General features: G+C 38.2%; 1 long non-coding RNA gene across 1 annotated transcript; it reads right to left on the bottom strand.

The window, feature by feature from the left end:
* Positions 1-2387: 2387 nt before the first annotated feature.
* On the bottom strand, positions 2388-2709 carry LOC105355568. The gene is made up of 2 exons (XR_909949.3): positions 2669-2709; positions 2388-2584 (listed from the first exon to the last, which is right to left on the bottom strand). It is a non-coding gene; the product is annotated as an uncharacterized LOC105355568 (long non-coding RNA).
* Positions 2710-5748: the final 3039 nt, after the last annotated feature.

Here is a 5748-nt window from a genome sequence, read left to right as displayed (position 1 = left end):
GACGGGGGTTTTGATATGGAGCTGGTAGGAAAGATAAGGAGGAGCCAGGTTATGGAGAGCCTTAAAGCTAAACAGAAGGAGTTTGAATTTGATTCTGGAGGTAATGGGAAGCCAGTGCAGCTGATGGAGGATGATGTGACTGAAGGGAGGGGTTCTGGAGATGATATAGGACTGAAAAGATAATGAACTATGCAGGATGACACCCAGACTCTTCACCTGAGGGGAGGGGGAGACATAAGAACAGTCGATGGAAAGATTAACGCTTGTGGCTTTAGAGAGGGTGGATTTGGAACCAACATGAAGTACCTCAGTATTATCACTGTTGAGATTGAGTAAGTTTAGGGTGAACCAGTTTTTGATTTCAGATAGACAAGAGTTAAGGGAGGAGAGTGGAAGAGAGGAATCGGGTTTGTTAGATAAATAGAGCTGGGTGTCATTCGCAAAACAATGAAAATGTATGTTCAATTTACGGAAAATGTTGCCAAGGGGTAGAAGATTAGTAATGAAAAGAAGAGGACCAAGGACAGAACCTTGGGGCACAGCAGAAGAGACAGAGGAGGGCAGAGGTTGAAGGGATTTAAGCTGAATGAAGTGGATGCGGGGGGTGGAGGTGATGCCGAGGGAAGAGAGCCTTAGGAGGAGGATGGAGTGAGATATGGTATTAAAGGCCGCACTCAGATCGAGGACGATTAGAATAGTGAGGAGGCCAGAATCAGCTGCATTGAGAAGGTCATCGTGATCTTAACCCTTTCTTCAATGATTTGTGATCTTCAATGGTGTCCATGGATTACATGAAATCTTTCCACCTTTATCCACCTTTGTCATGGTAGGAATAACACGTCAATGGTCATCTTGACCCCATAGGATAGCACAAGGGTTACAAAAGAGCAGTGCTGTGTGAGGGGCGGAAACCAGACTGAAAAGGTTCCAGAAGATCACTATGTTTTAAGTGATCTTGAAGATCTTAAAGACTATTTTCTCTAGAATTTTGGAAATGAAGGGAAGTTTAGCAATTGGACAGAGATTACAGAATGAATTGGGATCTGAACCAGTTTTTTTCAGGATTGGTTTAACAGCTGCCATTTTTAAAAGTGATGGGACAGTACCAGTTGACAGGGAGGAATGAATAATGGCGGGAAGAAGCCGAAGGAGTGAGGGGAGGCAGGCTAAGAACTGATGTTGGGATGTTGGAAGGGGATCGAGATAACAAGTGGTAGGTTTGGATTGCAGGATGAGAGAGGAAATTTCATTGTGATCAAGCAGCTGACAGAAGGAAAACATATGATTGAGAGAGAAAGAGTCAAGGATGGAAGAGAGGAGACAAGAGACAAGATGATGTTGATGGATGACTTGAATTTTGAAAATTTGGACACTAACCTGATCCCATTTATGAAAAAGCTGAAGTTGAAGAGAGGTTGTCTTCCACAAATGGATAAAGATCCTAAACACACCAAAAAAAAAAAAAATCCATGCTGGCGCACATTAAAGGACATAAACTGAAGTTTTGCCATGGCCTTCCCAAATAACCGACCTCAACACCATTGCAAATTTACCGTAACCCTTGTGCTATCCTAGGCACTTTAACGTTGGGAGTTGGGTCATCTAGACCCACTAGACAGTGCTCTGAACCTTTGTTCTTCAATGATTTGTGATGTTCGCTGGTGTCCATGGATTACATGAAATCTTTCCACCTTTATCATGGAAGGGAGAACACGTCAATGTAAGGGTGGGGTCATCTAAGATAGCACAAGGTTTAAAGAGCAGAGCATGACAGACATTCCAGAAGTTTCAAAGAAGTGGACGAATGGATGAAGATACCTCAGCAAGAATTTAGAGACTCTTGGCTGGCTCCAAAAAGCTTTTACAAGCTGTGATACTTGCCAAGGGGGGCAGCACAAGGTGGCAACTTTTGCACACACCATTATTTTGTCCAATGTTATTTTGAAAGAGTAAATGAAGGAAATAAAGCCTAAATTTTTGACACATTACAAGAATTGGAGAAAAAAAAAACACTTTACTTTACTCTGCAGAAAACTCAACCGTTCAAGCCCTTAAGGGTTCCCCAGTAGAGGCAATGCAGCATTTTTCAGAAATGACTGTGCATCTTGAACAAAGCTCTCAGCCATAAAAAAGGAAGCAGGTTCCCACTCCCACTGCCTAGCCTGAGGCTTTTTGAAAACAAAAGTACCCGTCAGTCAAAAAAAATTATTGCTTGGGTTACTTTAACACCGTTTTTGTTCACTGAAATGTACAGTAGTAACACTTTAAAAAAATGACCATAGCCTGTTTTTAAAACATAATGGGCATTTATATAGATTATTTCAAGGGTGTCATGACGCTCTAGCGTGAGGACCCAGATGCTGTAACCCAGAAGGAAGACAGGTGAGGGATTTGGCGAGAAAAGGTTTATTATTCCTGCTAGGAAGATGGTAGGAGTTGTAGCTGGGTGAGGTCCGGACTTGACAACGGCTGGTGGCTTGGCTGGAGGGCTTAGTGCGGTTAAGGAGAGCCGTGGGATCACAGGATGTCTCTGAGCAGCAGGAGGGAAGAGAGCGCTGACGTCACTCGTGAGGTGCTGGTAATCCTGAGACAAAAGGCAATAATTAGTTTGAGGCTTGGAACAAGACAAGAGTTTGCAGAGCATAACCTTAAGACCAGGCATAGTCACCATAAGGGGTAACAAACTGGCGTTGAACTGATGAGTAAGGTCTCCTTTTAAGCAGTATGGCCGATGAGGTGAGTGGCGTCAGCTGGTGGCAATCAGGGAGCAGAGCAGGCAGAGCTGGAGGGGGAGGAGTCTGACAGGCACCATGACAAAGGGGAGACTTTTAATATCCCCAAAAGATGTATCTATTATTTGACTTTGAATTTTGTATTTTGTCTGCACTATAAACAACAACCTACTGAAATACCCCAGAAAATTTAGGAAAAGTGTATGTATATCTAATTTATTTGAGCAAATTTGTTTCAAATAAAAATGACCATAACAGATTAAAAGAAGTGTCAATTTGATTTAATTATGGGTAAATATTGTTCCACTTTTTTGTGTAAAAAATACCTTTGCAGAAAAATTCTTTTGCAGTGCAAACACAGCGTAGTTTGCTAAAGTTATCAATTCTCAATAATATCCATGCTTAATAAAATGTATGGTTAAACTTTAGTAACGTTTTTCAATCATGGCATACATATTCTCCCATCCTCAAAAAAAATCAATAGACAAAAGAAACTGTAGGCTGAATTAAGCAAATCAATTTCTATATATAGATATATATTATATTCATCTTAATAAACCTGTTAACCGTTTTCTGATTTAATTTTTTGGTAACTATGAGTAGTTGTCATAGAAAAAGCTAAAGCATTAGGGTAAATGCTACATGCTACATGTTTTTTTTTTTTGGATTAAAAAGATAACGTGGGTACAATTTACCCATAATTATTGGTTAAACATGCTGTTTAACATTGGTAAGTAAATTTGACCTTCTTGTAAATACAGCCCCGCAGTTGTGTCACTCATTCTCTAAAGAAGCTCTTGGTTGAATAGATATCTGTAAATAAAATAAAATAAAATGTAAAATAAATAAAGAAACAATAAACCATGATAAAGAACAAATATATAATTAAAAAATAAAATACATTAAAAGTTTCCAGACCCCAACCCTGTATAAACCATTAGATGGGACCCAGATGGGAGGTCTGTTATTAAGTAAACAGATATAATATCTTAAATAACAGATATTTGAAGAACTTAAAATACATTAGTAAATAAAAAACATATCTGATGACTAATGAAGGGGAACTAACAGGAAATAAAAGAAAATCAAGAACAAAATGTGCAGCCAAATGTAAATCTATGTAGATAAACAGTTGATTTAAGTTTGCATTAATGTCGTTTTAGGTTCTACCTTGTGATTTTTTGCATGATTAATTTATAGATCTTGTTGTCCCACTAATGCTGGCTGCAGCTCACTGAATAATGTTTTAAATAGAAAAACAGTTGGAGCCAAGTCCTTATCAGATAATTGATGCAAGTGGAACAAGCATTAAACTGCTCTGAATCAAAGCTGCTTTCCCCTGATTTTATCACATCCAATCACAATGTGTGCTGCAGCTCTTGGATTGATCGTCATTAAAAATCAGACAAGCGCAGTTTATTCAGAAACAATGGTCACAGGTTTCATTGCCTCTCCTCCATCCTCTTCCTTTTTCTATTTTTTCCCATCGCTTCCTCTTCTAATTATCGTGAAATTGGGCCTCTGCTTTGCAGCATATCAGCCTCATCACACCGACAGCCGGCAGTGGAGCCTAATCAGAGAGAAGGATCAACAGAGGAAAATGGCCTGGTCGGCATCTTTTCCCATCCACACTGTTTCACCCCACATATATATATATATGTAATAGTTTGTTTTTGCTCAGATTTTCTGAAAACAGCACCAACATAGGATTGCATCAGACTCTAGGGTAGAAAATGTTCATGTATCACTTTTCCCACATGGGGGAAAAAAAGAATTTAGTTGGAAGACAGTGCCAGAGAGAATTGGGAAAATATGACATAAATGAGGGCAGGACGAAAAAAAACAGGCAGTTGTCGAGGCATCTAAAAACGCAAAGGAGAAAATTATGTTCAACAGACTTCAGTAAAAGGGGAAAAAATGGATTTGAGCAGGGAAATTTATCATTCAACATTGTAGTTCCTTTTAAAACAATAAGGTGCTGCAAAGCAACTCTATAATGTGAATATTTTTCATTATTAAGCACATGTAAACTTGTGGAAACAGATAGGGAAACATGCATTTTGTAATAGTGTCAATACATGTGAATAAAAGCCATAAATGTTGTATCATGTCCATGAAGAATGAATTGACAGACAGGATTTTTAACACAGATAAACTGTTTTTTTAAATGTTCAGAAGTCGCTGAAATAAATAACTGTTCAAACGGTAACACATACATTGACTTTTCTGTGTTTTTTTAAGACTTTCTGAGACCAAGGTGTAGAACAATACTAGGGAACCACCGGTTCACTTTTCCCACGATTCAGTTTAAACCCCGATTTTTGGGTCATGGATTTGTTTTGGTTCAATACATGATTTGTGTTTTAAAAAACAACAGCAGAAGACAAAATATTTAGGAAAAACCCTATTTTAACTTGCTAATAACCAAGTAACCATGAAGAGAAAACTTTCAGTCATACTGGGTGTAAAAAGAAAAGTTTACACCAAAACAATAAATACTCAATCTTTCTTAAATTCAGCATAATTGATGACACTTTCAGCATCAACATACTGGGATGAATTAGGGATGCAGAAATTCACTTTCCCCCGCAATTCAGTTTAATGGTGTAACATCCGATTCGGTTTCAAACCGAGAACATTTACATCACTAGAGGATATGCATTGTTTTTATAAAATTATTGGTAGAAATGCATTTAAAATAATAATAAATTAAAAATTCATGAATTCTTGTGGTCTGCTTTTGGTGCGTGATAAGGCCAAGACACAATGGTTGCAGCACTTTCCATGCACATGAATGTTTTTGCTCCATCTGTGTACCTAGTATTTATATCACTCGCAAGATCACGAGAAAACTGAAGGTTAAGGATGAAATGAGGCCTTTTAGTTTAAAAAAATATTAAAACATAACATTATCTTTCAGCTTTTCCCCATTTTATTCTGCCAGGAACCCATTTTGTCAGCTCTATCCAATAAGGTACATTGATGTCATTCATAATAAGACTCAATGTCCACATTT

This window comes from Oryzias latipes, chromosome 14 (genome assembly GCF_002234675.1).
Source record: "Oryzias latipes chromosome 14, ASM223467v1".
NCBI lineage: Eukaryota > Metazoa > Chordata > Actinopteri > Beloniformes > Adrianichthyidae > Oryzias > Oryzias latipes.
This window is presented reverse-complemented; position numbering and strand designations above follow the sequence as displayed.